Raw genomic sequence first — 18971 nt, 5'->3', positions numbered from 1 at the left:
TGTCGGGGTCTTTCTGTCATCAAATTCTATTCATTCTTCAATTCTAGATGCATTTGGGTCTCCTCCACAACTTTGAGGTGCTGGAATGCAAAAAAACAGCAAAGCCGCAAACAGCCGAAACACTCAATAACAAAGGTCAGAATATTTGGATGGAGGGCTAGATAAAGAAACATTCTGCTATGAAGAAAGTACTTGAAGAACTTTAGGATCAACCCAATCGGCTTCATAAAGGGTAATGGATACTTGATGCTGTACAAATTAGGTGCTAGTAAGTATCTACTGTAGGATCAGTTTCCTATAATCCGTTTAAAATTACGTTTTTTTTCTGTTGATCATAAGCCAAATTCAGTCCAGGTATCCAGAGCATCAATGTAAATTGCATAATCCAGGAAAAGGTAAATGTCTGGGCAGGATGAGTAGATTCAAGAATGAGGACCAAAAACAAAAGTCTAGACAACAGACAAGAATGGCCAGGAATGTGGTCATGCCAGTAACCACAAGGACAACTAGAGAAGCTCAGAATAAGAACTACATGGCTTAGCAGCTTTAAACAAAGAAGAAACTTTATTGCTTTATCTTTATTTCCAAACAAATCAGAACAGCAATGCAATGGCAAGAAAATAGAAAAGCAACTGTACATGATGGTTAAGAAGTAGGTAGCAAATAAACCTAAAGCTGCAAGCATGGCAATTCAATACATACTGACCAAGGTACCTGTGAATATGTCTGGCAGAGATGTATGTATGTATGTATGTATGCGTGTACACATTATAGGTCAGGAACAGGAGGGTGGAGGAAGGAAGGAAGGAAGGTGGGTGGGGGTGTGTGTGTGGGGGGGGGGGTGGAGACTGAAGAGGTTTAGGGTCAAAGCTAAGCACTAAGCTAGAGTGGTATGTACCTATAACAATTATGAGCTAAAATGTTATATTACGTTTATCCCCTTCAGTGCTGATGGTGAATGAGACTTTAGTTCTACTTGCTCTTGCCCTTAGCACTAACAACTATTGTTATTATTATTATTCATTTTTATTTATAGGGCGCCACAAAGTATCCGTAGCGCCGCACAAGGACAAACAATGGCACAGTACAAGGTGAAACAGCATAGTACAAGTAACAGTAAGCACTATAACTCTGGGGGCTCAGGCACAGCATGAAAGAGAGGGAGGGAGGGAAAAAGTGAGTACAGGCAGGTAACTATGGCCCAAGAGGGTGGGCACGGATGACAGGTTGAGAGTCACTGAGGGGAGCAGAGAGAAGCGAGAGGAGACAGAGGGCAGAGGGACTGAGAGGAGGTGAGCTGAGTAGCTGGAGAGCGCAGTTAAAAGTGATGGAAACAGGAGGTAGGAGAGCCCTGCTCAAAGAAGCGAACAATCTAAAGGGAGGGGAAGACAGACAGACACATGGATGAGACGGAGAGACGGGAGGAAGGGGGAGAAGGGAAGAAGGGATGAGAAAGAGAGGTTGCCGACCGGTGGGAGTTTAGGCATGAGACTGGAAGGCTTTAAGGAAAAGGTGGGTTTTTAATGTTCGTTTGAAAGAGGACAGATTAGGGGAAGTTCTGATGGAGCGGGGGAGCTTGTTCCAATGGAGGGGAGCGGCGCGGGAGAAGTCTTGGATACGTGCGTGAGAGGAGGTAATCAGAGGTAAAGAGAGGCGACGATCGTTGGACGATCGCAGTGAGCGGGAGGGAGTGTGAATAGAGATAAGGTTAGAGATGTAGGGAGCAGTGGAGTTGGCGAGGGCCTTGTAAGTCAGAGTGAGGAGCTTGAAAAGGATTCTGTAGGGGAAGGGGAGCCAGTGAAGGGCTTGGTAGAGTGGGGATACAGAGGTGGAACGGCGAGAGAGGAAAATAAGCCTAGCAGCGGCATTAAGTACAGATCTAAGGGGAGCGAGATGAGAGAGGGGGAGGCCGATAAGGAGAAGGTTGCAGTAGTCCAAGCGTGAGATAATCAGAGAGTGGACGAGAGATTTGGTGGCATCCTAGGAGAGGAAGGGCCGAATGCGGGCAATGTTGCGAAGCTGGAAACGGCAGGATTTGGCGAGAGAGTGAATGTGAGGGGCAAAGGAGAGAGAGGAGTCGAGGATGACACCTAGGCAGCGGAGTTGGGGAACAGGGGAGATAGATGAGTTGTCAACAGTGATGGAGAGGTCAGAGGGGAAGGAGGTACGAGAGGGAGGAAAGACTGAGTAGTTTTAGCAAGATGGAGTTTATGAAATCTAGAGGACATCCAGGAGGAGATGGCAGAGAGGCATGCGGATACCCTGGAAAGAAGGGAGGGAGAGAGATCAGGAGAGGAAAGGTAGAGTTGAGTGTCATCAGCATAAAGGTGGTACTTGAGGCCAAAGGAGCTGATGAGTGCACCCAGAGAAGAGGTGTATAGTGAGAATAGTAAGGGTCCAAGGACAGAGCCCTGAGGGACCCCGACTGGAAGGGAGGAAGAAGGGGAGAGAGAATCAGAGGTGGAAACAGAGAAGGAACGGTCGGCAAGGTAAGAGGTGAACCAGGAGAGGACGGTACCGGAGAGGCCAATGGACTGAAGGGTGTGAAGCAGGAGGGGGTGGTCAACGGTGTCAAAGGCCTTGAGAGGTCGAGGAGAATCAGGAGGGAGTAGTGGCCCATGGCTTTAGCCGAGAGGAGATCGTTCGTAACTTGAGCCAGGGCAGTTTCAGTGGAATGGAGGGGGTGGTAGCCTGATTGGAGAGGGTCAAGGAGGGAGTGTTCAGAGAGGTAGGTGGAGAGACGGTTGCAGACAAGTCTCTCGAGTATTTTGGAGGCAAATGGGAGAAGGGAAATGGGGCAGTAATTAGAGAGTGAAGTGGGGTCAAGTTTGGGTTTCTTGAGAATGGGTGAGACGAGAGCATGTTTAAAGGCGGAGGGGAAGATGCCGGTGGAGAGGGACAGATTAAAGAGGTAAGCGAGGTGGGAGCAGGTGGAGGTGGAAAGGGAGCGAAGAAGGTGAGAAGGGATGGGGTCCTGGGGGCAGGTAGAAGGGGGGGGGGAAGAAGAAATGAGAGAGTGGACTTCCTCACCCGAGGTGGGGCAGAAGGAGAGAAGAAGGAGTTGGTGGCTGGGGAAGAGGGGGGAGAGTGGAGGGGGGAGGAAGGGCGAGAGGGGGGTGGCGGAAGAGTGGGTGGAGGAGGAGATTGCAAGTCTGATGGCCGCGATTTTAGAGGAGAAAAAGGAGGTGAAAATTCCTATACTGCAGGAATGAAGAGATTGTGCTGCCGGTGGGGGCCTGGGGGAAGAATCGGCGCATGATGACATCATTGCATCAGTGCTTGATGCTATATGTCATTTTTAAAAAAGCCATGCACCAGCAAGTTTATTGCGTGAGCAAAACTGGCAATGTGATGGAATTCACCCAGCTGTAATGCTCTCACAATAGTGGTGGCATTATCAGATATGACATATCCTGAGGAGAGTCCAAATGGGATAAGTCTTGTTGCAATGACATCCCTTAGGCATACAGCTGAAAATCTGTTACAAAAACTGTTAGTGAAGCCGGTGATACACAGAGTAGCCTGCATATGACAAATGTAACGTACTTGGGTACATGCTGCTGCTATTCCTGCTGGTGAAGGCGAATCACCAACCCAGTCGGCTGTCACAGTCATATAATCTTTAGTGTGCCCAGTTCCTCTTGTCCACATATCTGTGGTTAAGTGTATAGTGAATAGAATGGCATTTTGTAGCCCAATAATTACATTTTTACGAACCTTCTGGTAGAGGTGAGGAATAGGTTTTCTAGTAAAATGGTGTTGTGATGGAATTTGGTAATGGGGACACAAGACCTCAAGTAACTGTCTAACACCAGATGCATTAATAGTGGATGTTGGACGCAGATCTAAAACTAGTCACCATGGCGTCTGTGATCCGCTTTGCAACTGGGTGACAGCTTGCATACTTGCTTCCTCTGCAAAAGATTGTTTAACAGTCAATTGTTGTAAACTACTATTAGGCTTCTTCTTGGTCTGCTTCTGGGATGAAGATCCACCCCCCAGCAGCAGCGGGACTAACGCTCAAGAATTCTTCTGAGGAATCCAGGATAGTGGAGGAGTCATCTAGCCTTAGCAACTTGGATGCAGGATGATCGCTACTGAGGATATTGATGATGACGGTGTTGTGGTGTAGATTGCAGGTGAGAGAAGGGACCTAGCTGATGTTGGACTGCTTGATATTTTGTTAGCATACGTTTCCGATTTTCCCAACACCTTGCCATGAACTTGCTTCAAATGACGTAACATGGATGAGGTTCCTAAATAGTCAAAGTCCCTACCTCTACTGGCTGTGGCTTTACAAATGGCTAGACAACTGTCAGGATTAGGGTAAAAATAATTCCACACATAAGAGGTGGATTTTTTTTGTCTTGTGCCCAGGCATGACAATGGCCTTATTCTTATCACGTGCAAGAATTGCTTCCACTGGTGCAGGACTTACACAAACAACATCATCCTCTTAAAAATCCTCATTTTCGCCCTCGTCGGCTACAATTGCAATTCCAAAGTGGCATCCTCAATTTGTGTATCACCGGCTACACTTGGGCTGTTCATGCACACATCTGCAGAAATGCTGTAAGGGGCCTTCTTTAGGGGTGTCAGAAAGGTAAGGATTACACATACCACTCGTGAATAGACTCTCCTCGGGGATTTGTGTCATTTCTGAATCTGAACATACATTTTCCTCTAATGATTTACTGATTTCTTCCAGCTCGGCTTTTACACGTAGAGGTGTATTCGGACACCACTTTTGGAGTCCGAATGACAAGGTCTTGCTTGGTCATGACTAACCTTACAAGAAGATGCCTCAGTGACAGTTGCAGAACTAGCACTCATAGAGAAAGGCGAAGGCCTCATTCTTTCCTTGCTACTGCGTGTGTAGAATGGTATGTTGGCAATTTTATTTTTTTCTGCAGATAACTTTGCCTGGATTACAGGTCTTTTTTTCTTTACCAAGATAAGTTATTTTTTTACATTTTTGTTTTCCTGACTTTAAAACACTATGCACTTTAACATAGGCTTTAGCAGATGACGTAGAGGGAGTACTATCATCATGACTGGTGCCAGCAGCTGCTTAGTACTCCTGGTCTTCTGTGTACTGCTGTAAATCCATGTTGATAACACAGTACAATGTGACTGCAGATTAAGAACAACACTGCCAGTCCTATTATTTCTATTTCAGCAATGACAATTAGCAATGGAGCTCTCCTGAATGTCACTGGAGACTTTGAAGAACACTGCTACCCCTCCTCTATATTTTCTATCTATGACGCTGCCCAACTGCACTAGAGACTGCCAAGAACCGTGCTACCCCTTCTGTGGCCCTCTGTGAAATGGCGCTGAAACCGAGCCAGAGCATCTCTAGTGGTATGTTGCTTGGAGAGAAAGTTAACATTTTGCCTCACTTGCAGGTATTCAAAGGGTCTGGAGTCCGGGAAATTTTATTTTTTGTTTGCGGACCTCCAGGTGGGCACACTGATCACTGTCCAAAACATTTATTACCTTTCTAATGCTTTAAATAAGTAACCAATTCTCATAACTGCCCACAGAAAATATACATTTGCATCAATAATTCCAATATAATTCAGTTAATTACAATATTCCTGAGTAACTAGGCATAATGGAATCAGTGACCCAAAGCATAGATTGGCAAGGCCACCTCTTTTGAAATGAAATACCACTGTGCAATTTCTGACATATATTCTTCCCAGAACACCTCCGTAGGTTATTTATTAACTAAATTAAAAGGTAATTGAGTATATATTTGCTACTACCATGATAAAGTTGTTTAAAAGAGAGTGATAGCCAAAAAAAGACACTGAAGTTCATGGGAATCGCTCCCATTAAGTGGGCAATATTCCCAAAAAACAATCTGAGATGGTCACTAAACCACAAGCAAATCATAAGTGTGCACCATCCCAAAAAATGCTAAGTAAAGCCATTTCTACTTTCATTTTGTGAAGATCCACATTGGCTGTAGCAGATGCCTTTTCTAGAGATTTTAATCTGCTCAAATTTTCTTCCCTCTATTAAATAAAATAAAGTTAAAGCAATACTTTTCAGGTTGACCTGAAACATTAGTTTGCTCCCAGCATCTGTTACTTCCACTTCGCAAGTGAGATCCGCAAGCATGAAAACGGATGTTGACATTTGAAAGAGGGAGTCTTTGCAACAGTGCACTACTGCATTCACAATTTTTTTTCTCATCTATTCATTTAGATATAATAATTTCAATTGCATAAAATAATCTGCCTACCTTTGCCCATCCTTTGATCAAGTCAAATTATATTAATATACTTGTCCATGGACACAAAGCAGTTTTAAGCAATAGAGCACAGTACACAGAGATCTTCTGATGTACCAAGAGCAGTCAATAATAAATGCTATCACTGTTAAATTACAATTCTGCAGACAAATGTAAATGTAGCTGGTAAAAACTAAATGCTACGTAAACATTCCATAAGCAAATTTTAGAATTAGGTATTGGGATTTCCAGCACTACAATAAATTAGCCTTAGTCCCATGTATCGCCTAAGTCATTGGTTGTACATAATTTTCTTCTTACTATAACATTAGAAGACGATTGCAAAACCTATGGGTAAATGCCACCAGCGACCCAAAAAATGACACTAGCAGAGCTAATGTATAATGATCACAAATATATATGGAACTTCACATGGATATGGGTATAAAAATGTCAACTGTTACAGTCTATGCAAATGTTGTGTTTCTGATGGGTGGACCTGGGCAGGGGGACAGGTCATATTACATCATCAGTTAAATTCTGTTCTGAAGTTGTGTGGACCGTATATTTCAATAAGATCCTTCTTTGAGCTGACCAGTTCCTCAGTGTCCTATTGTCTTTAGAACCATTGCAATATGCAATCTGTCAAAGCTCACAAGAGAACTTTGGATAGTGCAAAAGAATCCAAATTCCTGGGTTTTAAAGGATTGCAGAAGACAGTCATATCAAACTACTTCAGTGGATGAAATAAATTAGTTAGTTTTCATTTTCCGATTCAATAAAGGTCGTTTACTGTATACTTGCAACACATCTGTATTGAATGGACTATTTCGATAATAACTAAGAGCACAGCCACAGCCTACATTGCACTTTTTGTCCCTATAAAAAGGATTCTGTGTGACATTTTACAGGTTCTGTTAAAAATATGGTGGAAAAATTAAAGATGGCACTACAATGGAAACGTTGAAATGAATAAAGTTGTAGTAAGATCCTAAAAAGTGTGTGTTTTTTGCTTTATTTATGTTTTAAATTAATCATGCGAGTGAGGGGACAACATGGCTATTCTTGTTTCATGTGCCTCTATTAAACATTTAATGGTTTTATTACATGGGTCAAATTGAACCTATAAATGTGATTTTTCCATATGAAGTTCATCTGGATGCAAAAGGAAAGTATAGACCAAGAACAAGTTTCCAGCACCTTTCAAGACATGTAAATATACAGTCCATTTGTGGATAGAAAAATGCTCTGTTTCCTGCTAAAGGGAGGCCAGTTCCCTATGTTCCTCGAGATTAAATGTTGTTTTTGGGTGTAAAATTAACACTCATTGACCTAATGCCCACTAAACATGGAACAACCCAATGCATCAAGCTCCTCCTAAAACCATAGGCTTTCTAGTAAGGTGCATTTACGTATAAAGAGCTATATGACATCACCATAGCATTTTAGTTTGCATGTTTGCAAATGGCTCTTAATGGTAAAGATTTGGGTTGGTGAAGATATTCTGCCAACCAAATAAAGATAACATTTAATCTTTAACGTAGACCATAATTAGTGCTTCACAATGTTCTTACGTTTATTGTTCTTGTCTACAAACCACATTCACATGATTGTATGAGACTCTTATTCATGATTTACTTCAATAAATCTGAATATTATTGTGCGATAACTTTGTTTTGCAGCATTCAGATCTTGAACAAACAGAAATACAGTAGAACATTAGCTGCAATCATTGGAACCTATTTGGTTGCAGTTTTATACAATTCTACATAATTTAATTTCATAATCACCTTTTTCCCCATCCACGGCGGAACATAACATTACAACTTTGTGGGGAAAAAAGCTGTTAGTCACTGCACATAAACAGACCAATTTGTGAAATGTGTGTAAAGAAGGTGAAAGCCTCCCAATGAAAACATTTGGGAAACGCACTCGACTATATGTGCCGCTAAGTGAAAATTCTAGATATTCAGCCAAGAGCTGTATCATAAATTTCATCTCCACTACACTATAAATGTAGAGATAGACATTAGCCAGCTTGCAGTTTGGAAGCAATGGTCATAATTTCATACACGGGAATGAGAGGTGGTAATTGTTACAGCCTCAGTGACTGTGGAAAGGCGTTTACCAAATTGGTAGTGAATCTCATGCCAGCTCTTTTTGTTTAGAGAAGCTACTCCTCCCATGGGGTCCTGCAGACATTATCAGCACATTGATTCAGTATAGGACAGGAACCCAAACAGTGATCAGTTAGTGATCAAACAGAATAATAGCTGCTTGCTACCAAGCCAGAAGAAGAGCATCAGAAGCAGGGAGGGCCTGGTGGGTTTAGTCATTTAGTGCAGGAGCAGTGATAATTTAATGCAAAGGTTTCATCGTGGTCCCTTACTCTCTACGCCCAGGAAATTGCCCTGTTTGTTACCTCTTAATGCTATTCCTGCTTTTATGTGATGTTGCCTAACAATCAATGAGAAAATAACAGATTTTTACATTCACTGCTTATTGTGGGGGTTTCTGTGAAGGTTCGATGTGTCTGTTCTTACTGAAGAAAAGAATAAAACTGATAATTCCATCATATTGTCCCAGTAAGGAACAGGCGTTACTTAACTATTTATGCGCCTAATGAAGTATACTTTTTGCATGGGTGGGAGCACTAGGGCACAAGCAAGTTACAAAATAGAGCCTCTATTTAAGCCATTCTGCTTAGGGGTCTGAACTCATCTAACTTCGATTGAATCACTGTGTACTGAACCAGCTTATTTGCGTGTGACCATGACCCTTTGTCTTGTTGTTCTGCTTTGCACCAGTGCTGCCTGCCCTTGGCCTGTATCCACCATACTTCTGTCTGTCAGCAGTCACCAAGCAAAACTAGCCAGTGAACCACAACCTGTGGGTTCCATGCAGCAAAATCTAAATTTGGTGAAGTCTGGAGTTCCCATAGACTCCGAGCCCCAGGTTTTGTCAGCATGAATCGCTAGTAGCATAGTATAGGTTAACATCTGGATTTGCTATGACATCGGCATAGAAATAAAATGACCCAACCAGCCAGAAACTGATGTACGCTGCAGTGTGTAGATACCCACTGAATTATTTATACTTCATGTTTTCATTTTCTGCACCACACTAAAATTTATATTCTAGTACAAATTGTGCCATTGTTGGATTCCTACTACTTCTTGACTGGAAAACACCAATAAACTGACAAGAAAATAAATGTACTTCTTGGGCCTGAGGCATTGAGGTAAGTAAAGCAGGTAAGGAGTAAAATTCTTCCTGGATAAACCATGTTACAATGCAAGGGGTGCAAAGTAGCTAATTATTTTGCACATAAGTTAAAATACTGGCTGTTTTTTCATATAACACACAAATAGTTACACTGAAATTTAAAGTTGATCTAGGACATGTCCAATCAAATCTGTGGGGCGAATTCAAGTCCACCCGAATTAGCGCGGCGTTAAAGCTATTACCGTTAATACGGTAATTTTAACACGGCTTTCTGCTCGCAACTCAGGGAGCTGCAAGCAAAAAGCTGGCGTTGAAACTACCGTAATAACGGTAATTAAACGCATTATTACAGTAACAATGCGCAGGCCGCTTTACTTATACCAGTAACGTGGCCAATTGAATTCCCCCTCTATAAATCTGTCCCCACATTATAAATTTACCTTTCCCTCTAATGCAACATGGTTTTGTTGAGATATTGAATTATGCGCAAAAAACCCTGGACTTCTTTTGAAAGCATTGAGGGTGCCCAGGAAGCAAATTCCAGGCCATTACCTAAGTTTTACTATGGGGCCCTGATGATGTCATTTTTTCGCCCCTGATTTGGGCCATACTCCTTGCTTAGAACTTTGCTCAAAAAGCTCCACTTTGCTCTCATCTGATTATAAACACTTTTCCCACAGTGCAAGTGGGTCAATCTCATGCTTTTTGACAAACAAATGTGCTTTTACATGGGTCATTTTGAGTAATGGCTTCTTTTGTGTCACCCTCCCATACATGCCAGTGTTATGCAGAGCGATTGACATGGTTGACAGTTGCAGCTTTGCTCCAGGCTCAACTACTAAACTCTATGGGGCATATTCAATTAGCTTTTTGATTCGCGGTAACGCGCGTTGCCGCGAAAAGTGCGCGTTCTTGCGGGTATTACGGTACCGCATTAACGCGGATTTTCGTTCGCAACCCTATGGGCTGCGAACGAAAATCCACGTTATTGCGGTACCGTGTATTACGTTTCGCGGCTGTTCCGGCGCGTTACCGCGAATCTAAAAGCTAATTGAATATGCCCCTATGGGTCTGAGTTAAGGACAAACCATGTTACAATGCAAGGGGGTGTAAATTAGTCTATTATTTTACACTTAGGGGCATATTCAATTAGCTTTTGGATTCGCGGTAACGCGCCGGAACAGCCGCGAAACGTAATACACGGTACCGCAATAACGTGGATTTGCGTTCGCAGCCCATAGGGTTGCGAACGAAAATCCGCGTTAATGCGGTACCGTAATACCCGCAAGAACGCGCACTTTTCGCGGCAACGCGCGTTACCGCGAATCAAAAAGCTAATTGAATATGCCCCTTAAAATAAAGCTATCAAGTATTTGTGTGCTACATGAAAAAACAGGCAGTATTTAACCTTACACTGAAATTTAAAGTTGATCTAGGACATGCCCTATCCCAACTATAAATCTGTCCACACATTTTAAATTTACCTCCCCCTCTAATGCAACATGGTTTTGTCAAGGTGCAAAGTTACTCCTTTTTTATGGTTTGCTCTCCTTAATGACTCAGGCCTCTTATGCACTTCTTTCTTCTGCTGTATATTTAACATTCAAGTTGATATTTGCCATTAAAATGTAAAACCATCTGTATAGTTGCATCACGATATTGATATGAACAGACATTCCTGGCACTATAAACAGGATATTAATTTGGCATCTTTGAATTCTGTTATAAAACCAAATACCCATAAACTAGTTCCTGTGGCAAACTACCAATTCATTAATGTGCCCGTAGTGCACCAAATTTAGTGAACATGTGTATCTAACATATGTGAATTATTTTCTATAATTTTCTATGACTGTGAAAAGTTTGGGCAATTGACCAGCAGCTTAACAGTCTCCATCAATCACACTTATCTCAACAGCTTGCACTGGTGAATGATATTATTTCAAAGATGTTTAACCAAGTTCACCAGTTATAAAAGCAAATGTTGCAATTCCTCCAGTATTGACAGCAACTCACAGACATCAATGTGAAGACAATAATGAGTAGTACTAGTACCACAAAACACAATAATGAGTAGTACTAGTACCACAAAACACAATAATGAGTAGTACTAGTACCACAAACACAATAAAAAAAAGAATATACTTACTGTCCTTTTTCACTGTGAGCAAGGAAGAAAAAAAAAAAAATAGAGTAAACACAGTATCACTTGGTATACTTGTTCTAGAGAAAATTAGCTTTCATAGATTATACATTTACAACAATAAAAGTAACATACTTATAATAATGTTTTCTGTGCAATATGTTTTTTAAATAAATTATTCCAGTGAATCTTTGACTTATCTCATGTACTAATGAAAATAAAGTAATTATTGGGCTTAACGGATGTATCATTCCTTTGCAAACAATTCTTAAAGTCACATAGGCTGTGTTTTTGTTTGATGGTGCGTTTTAGGAATAGGTGCTGCTGGGGTTGTTAAGTCAGCAGCCACTGCTGCCTTAACAGCCCTGACAACACCTGGTCCCAGACACAAGTGTATGCAAAGGCTCCTGGCTCCATTATCATTACAGCGTTATTACGTCACATCTGCAAAGTGTGCCGGGAGCCTCTGCATACAATGCAGGGGCAGAATAAAGAAGAAATCTGAAGTCCTAGGGGGCACTATTATTAATCACAATCATCAATGGGGCACTATTAATGACATCATCAAAAGGAGTACTATTATTAATTATGCTAATCAAGACGGCACTATTATTAATCACAACCATCAAGGGGGCACTATTATTAATTTCAATCAAAGGGGCACTATTACTTAATAATAGTGGCCCCTTGCTGATATTCATCAACTACTCATCACGGGGCATTATTATTAAGATCACCAAGGGGTACTTTTATTGATTAAGATCAACTGGGCACTATTATTAGTTATGATCATCAAGGGGGCACTATTATTAAGTATGTTAATCAAACGGACACTTATTTATTAAGATCATAAAGAGGGTATTATTATCATCATCAAGGAGACACTATTATTAAGATCACCAAGGGAGCACTATTATTAATCACAACCATCAAAGGGTACTATTATTAATTACAGTCATGAATGGGGCACCATTATTAATTACTCATCAATGGGTACAATTATTAAAACCATCAAAGGGGTACTATTATTAATAAAGATCAAGTGGGCCCAACTATTAGTTATAATTATCAAGGGGGCACTTTTTAATTACAGCAATCGAAGCGGAAGTATTATTAATTAAGATTATAAAATGGGCACTATTAAGATCATCAAGGGGAACTATTATTAAGATTATCAAGAGGGCACTACTAAAAGCACCAAGGGGGCAATAGTGCCCCCTTTACTATTATTAATTTCAATAGTCAATTAGGTGCTATTAAAAATTTAGATAATCAAGGGGCACAGTTATTAATTTATATCATCAAGGGGCACAATTATTAACTTATATCATCAAGAGGCATAATAGTGAAGTATATTCAGAACCATGTGTGTATGTTTGTGTTGCAGGGAATTTAGATTGTAGGCTAAAATGGGGCAGGGGCAGATGGGGATGATTAAATAGCTGCTTAAAATGGTGGAGTCTTAAAAATAAAATATAATAAATAAAAATAAAAATATACAGAACAGAAGCGACACACTGTTCAAGTTGTCACCACTTATCATACTATGGGGCCTATTTATCAGAGGGACAAAATCCCTAAATCCTGCAAAAACAGGGATTTTTTCAAAGGATTTATTCTGTCTATTTATCAAAGCCCACTCCTGGTAATGACTTTCGTTGGTGGTAGCCTTCATCAGGGGCCTCCTCATGGGGAAGCCGATTTATCATGGACAGAGCACAAGTACAATCGCTTTTCTGTGATTGCCAACACCAGAACGGCGTTAGCTCGGGGAAGCAAAGGAAAAAATGTTTCATTATTAAAATAAATATTGTACTTCTTTTTTTTTTTTTTTTTACAATTTTAATCATTTTTTTGGTTCCATAAGATTTTTTAATGGAATCTGGAACTCTAATCCCAGGCCTGGTCTGGCAAACACAAAGAGTACCCTTACTGCTGCTATCCAGTGTCGCCAGGAACATGAGCATTGCTTAGTTGCCATTGAGACATTTTTTTGGTAGATTGCCCCATCAAAAATGTTATATTACTGCATGTAAGACTTGTTCAAAAATCTTCATAGCCGAGCAATCTTAATAAAAAGACCCCTATATGATTTGATTTGTATAATCCATTAAATCATATTATAAGAAAATCTCTTTTGAACATTTACATTCAAAGACAGTCTATTACTGAATGAACTAATATACTTAGAAAACTGTCCCAATCACTAAATATGTCCAGCCATTTCCCTATGTGTAAAAACAAACATTTTCAAATAGCTTCTTTGAATGTTGGTACTGATAATTTTGCATCTCTGGCAGCGCATAAGCTGTATTCTAAATGCGTTTCTGGACTCCAAGATAAAATAAATGTACTGTACATATTGGTGTACTTATACTGTAACCAATAACATGAGTGAATTGTTCTGTACCGCTTGGAAGGGGTTACGAGGATTTGAGTTGAAAGTGGCTATTGTACAGAACAGTCTCTGTTAAGGTAAAGGTCAGTGTCTGAGGCATAGCAAAGACAAGAGATTGATAAGGAGAGGTGACACTTTTGTCAGTTTCAGAAGTATGGCAGAAATTGTGTGGTTTTATATACTTTTGTTTCCACTTAATGCATTTATGATTGCACATTTTAACCAACTACACAATATGTCAATTAAACAAAACATGTCATTTTACCCATGTGGTGGTTAAAGGTATTTTTCCACACACCTTTATAGTTAGAATAAGCAACACTTTTCACTAACTTGTATTTATTGGCTATATGTACATAATTAAGGGGTACATTTATCAAATGGACAGAAGCCCTAAACTCTGCGAAAAACATGAGTTTTCATAGGATTCAGGGCATGCCGGTCTTGTGTACTGAAGCACCCTCCACTGGCTTTACAAGCGGTAAGAGGACTCTTACTGCTGTCGGCCAGTGTCGCCAGGGAACTGAGCATCACTCTTAGTTGCTCTAATGACATGTTTTAATATATTGCCCGATAAAAGATTTTCGAACACTGCAATACGTAGTAATAGAAAATCTTGCGAAGGGGTCTTGATAAACATACCACTAGATTTATGTCATGAGCAGAAAAGAAGGTATAAAAAAGGTATAACAGCCATTTGTCATTGGACAGGTTGCATTTATGTGCTTTGACTATCCCTTCATAGCCGCTTTACTAGGTCTCAGTCGTTCACACTAAACTGCATCTCCTCTAGGAATAGCAACTGAATGATCCAGGCCATACCATTTATTCAGAAGATAATGTAACAGAAGCACTGGGAAATTGGCAAATGACAGGTATATATGTCCTAGTCTGTCTGTCTTATATGCTTTGAAACCCCAGGGAGATTGCTGGTATTTGGGAAAAGCTCCCCAAAGAGTATGTTCAGTTATAGGAAAAATCGTTAAGGGTCCCAGGGGTATAAGTGGGGAGAGAAGAGTGGGTTCCATTTACAAGGACAATGCAGATCTTCTGTTCTGCCAGTCTGACAGCAGACTGATTAAGGATTGTACCTGAAAGGTGTGTTTAAAAGTTGTCAAATCAGACTGAGACGCTCTCAGACCTGGGGAGGAGGTTGGATATCTCCTGAGAGACACTGCAAATGGTAACCAGTAGGTCCGGTATTTTGTATGTGTGTGGGACACAAGATCCTACACAGGAGAGAGGATGTTCCAGTGTGTTTCGTTAGTGCCTGAGAGGCAAAGAGTTTATTTTAAAGTTTTCTTTATTCTTTTCTGCGTAATAAAACTGTCTGAGGCCAGTTGTACTTAAATTTTGGACTAGTCTTCCTTCTCTGCTGCTGTACGCTACAGACTACCCTAGGAGATGGCACTCGTTTCCCCTAACCCAGTTACAACAAGCAGCATTGTTTGCTCATTTAATTTGACATATTTCTTGTATTCTTGAACTATTCTTTCTAATGTACTGAAAAAACTTTCAAAGAATCTTTAATGTGTGAGGATATTGTTCTGTACTGTTACACATGAATATGTGCATGTTAGTGTCTCATGCATGTCTCTCAAGCTAAGCTTTGTCATTTTAATTTTTTTCCTTACATTAGCACCAATATATACAATGTTTAGGGATTGTGAAATGTGGCTTTATTCCTTTTTGATAGCGGACAAACATATACTTTTGTCTACATGCTTTATATACGAAAATTACATGTTTTGGATTGAGTTGACCATTGAAGCGTTGTTTTTCTTTAAAGCTGCACTCCTTAATTGTTATTGTACCATTCAGTAACATAATTGTAATTATTGTTTTATATGGGAAAAACAGCACACAATGATTTGAAAGCTTCAGTTTGTTTAACATAAAACTGGAGAAAGAATATGATAAATGTTTTGTGCCTTGCCAAAATATCAACATAGTAGAAATTATATTAAATCAATGAGATTTTTTACTCCAACTAATTATAAATGAATAATGTGTACAACGTAGAACGTAATTTATTAATTACTGACAACAGTCGATAAAATAGAGCGATTAATAGAATTATGGTTTTCTAGAGGCATTGAAAAATCATTCAACTTAAAAAGGAGTGATTTATCAAGTCATAAATATTGGCATAAAACTGATATCTTAATAAAAATGCTAATTGTTAGCTCGTAACTAATTGCAGTCCTTGATGAGTAGCAAGCATATTCCTAACATGACATTTTCTTGTGTAATAAAATATGCACATTTTAATAAAATTCTGAAAAGTTAAACGAGTAAATTAGTTTATTCCCCAGGAATTTGTGAAACACATAATTGGATCATTCCACTTATAAAATTGCAGTTCCAAAACCATAATTTTACAGTAAAATGAGAAATAAAAAGGTGTCCAGCTACAATTTATTGTATGTATTTTTACATATTCCGGGATTATTTTTTTTCCATATGTGCACACAGGCATCTTTATAAATTAGCCCTCCAAATTCTGACAGGTGAACAGAGGGAGATGGATACTCACAAAGAGATAACTGATATCTATAGAGAGATGCTGAAACAGTGCACACGGCTAATTTACCAAAGCGGATAATAGAATAATGGTGGGGATAGTAAAGCATGTCTTTTGTTATCCCCATTCTGTCCGGTCGTCCATTTTGGCAAGTCAGCCATGTGCACTGTTCCTTCGTCTCTCCATCCTTTTGCCCTCCCCTCCTAGAGAAAGTCCAAGTGGCAAGTGCGGGAGCATGTCAAAGTAATTTGTGCCATCACGATCTCGTAGTGCAATGCCTACAATTTGCAGCATAGCGAAGCAAGGAGTGGGGTCATGATTCCCAGTGAATCTCCTCATCATGGCCTTTGCCCACTACACTAGGGAAGTAGGTGGGAAGCGGGAGAGTGGCCTTCTATCCTGGGAGTCCAGGAGGACTCCGCCAAATTTGTCTGTCTCCTGGACATTCCCAGGAAAGTAGGCAAGTATGCCCTCCATAGAGATCAATGAACTATATTTAAGGAATAACTGTTGTTCAGCCATTGAAAAAATCACAAGCACTTAAAATGTTGTACCCACTTAATCCTTACTCAAATTTGGATACAATAAGTTAAGAGTTCAAAAATTAAGATCCAATTTACTACTTATAGTATAGTATATTAACTGTATTCTTTATAAGTTTTTATTTGCCATTATTTGCATCCAACTTCCTTTTTGGATGTACATCAATGAACAGATTGTTGTACTCAGAAAATGTAATGCGTATTGTACTGCTTATTGGAACTTTAGCATGAAAAAAAGTCAACTTATAGTACTGTGTTTTTGGAGCAGAGTGGCACCATATGTAATAGCGAGGTGGAAGAGGATTTCGACACAGGGAAGAGGAAAAGGAGTGACAGACACATAGTGGGGGGCTATCTGGGCTGGTGGGCAACTGCCCCCCAGGCTGGTCCCATAGTGGGCTACCTTGGGCTGGGTCACTGGGCCGCCTGCATTTTTTTCCTTTAAAATGTTCCTAATTGGCTGCTGAGCCGAGTCTACCTCCCCCAGACTAAAATTTGCCAGCCAGACCCTGCACATAGCAATGAGTAACATCATTACCATTTGTGCATACTTTTGCTCCTCTCCTCATCCTGCTATGTTCCCAATGGGCGACTGCACAAAACAGCCCTTCAAAAGCAAATATGGAGGGACGAATGGGAATGTTCACTATTTCCTCTACATTTGCCTACACTCTTAGAACCCATAGTTTGCACTGAACAACAGTAACAGATCAGCAATTCACTTTTATATGTCTAGTACAAGTTAGATAAAGTATCTGATTGTGATGTGCTGTAATTTTTTTTCTCCAAAATGTATATAAGCCATCCAGTCTCTACTAACCGCTAATTTTTTGCCTAGTATCACTCCTGCTTCATTTTAAAGGTAAAGTTCAGAAATTATACTGTTGGAACACATATTCCTGAATCCTTTTTACCTAGGTTATGTTCAAATATTATGATCTATGGCAATAAACTATGAAAACAATTGATTTATATTTTCAGGATTAAAAGAACTACGGTATTATCCCTCCCAATATGCAGTTGAAGCATGTTTATTATGACAAGCAAGAGGCAGCATTTAATTAAACAATCACTGTTCACATACACTACTGTAGTGTGTGATCAAAAAAAGTGTCTTGTCTCCTGTGAACTGTACCCAAAATGTTCAAACAGTAACACAGAGTAGATCAGCGCACATGTGGGAGAAAACAGTGTCCCACACTAGTACACAGAAAGCCCAATCATAATTTAAATAACCAGGACACTGTGCAACCATTAAACAAAAAGGCAGAGACAAAATCATCTAGCATGAACATTATACAGTGCAAACAATTTCATTAATTAAAAAAAACAAGGGACAGACTATCAGAGTATAATTTATAACAGGAAAATACACAAATTAATGCATCACAAATCACATAATTGCCTAATCAAAGAACAACCCGCTTCTTAAAGTCTGCATGCTGCGATTGGTTAATCAGGGATTGCTACTTGTCTGTATACTGGCCTTTTTGAACCACTGAAATATTTTGACAAAGGACCTGTTTGAAACGTTGCAGCTCTCACTGTTTGAGGTATCATAATATGTATTCTTCAACTGCATACTGAGAGTCCTGGTTGTGTGTTTTGCTACACAGGGTGTAACAACACCCTGTGAGTGGAGTATCCCTATGGGTGAGCGCTGAGCTCGGACACTATAAACAGAACTCTCTTTAGTTAAAAAACATATATTAGTCCACTGCAGATTGTTAGATTTTACTCTTTTGTTAGCTTTTTCTACTATTTTCAGTTATATTGTCAATTTCAAGAAAGGACACATTTTTATGTCAATGGAAATGCCTCTATTGCCAGGGACTAGCATTACTACTAAGCCCAGGGTTCTTAGGTTCTAACCCGGCGGTTCCCAAACTGTGCGCCGC

General features: G+C 40.1%; 1 protein-coding gene across 3 annotated transcripts in view; it reads right to left on the bottom strand.

Annotated features, from left to right (window-relative positions):
• Positions 1 to 18971, bottom strand: part of RPH3A (rabphilin 3A) — a 206217-nt gene that overhangs the window by 86056 nt on the left and 101190 nt on the right. The window contains exon 1 of one of the 3 annotated variants that reach the window (XM_075178501.1): positions 11616 to 11621. The exons of the other annotated variants lie outside the window; for them this stretch is intronic. The gene's annotated coding sequence lies outside the window, so the exon portion shown is untranslated. Of the gene's footprint in view, positions 1 to 11615; positions 11622 to 18971 lie in introns of those variants that run through there. 3 annotated transcript variants of the gene reach the window in all.

The sequence above is a fragment of the Mixophyes fleayi genome, chromosome 1 (genome assembly GCF_038048845.1).
Source record: "Mixophyes fleayi isolate aMixFle1 chromosome 1, aMixFle1.hap1, whole genome shotgun sequence".
In the NCBI taxonomy this organism is placed as follows: Eukaryota; Metazoa; Chordata; class Amphibia; order Anura; family Limnodynastidae; genus Mixophyes; species Mixophyes fleayi.
Note: the sequence above shows the minus strand (reverse complement) of the source record. Positions and strands in the feature narration are given on the sequence as shown.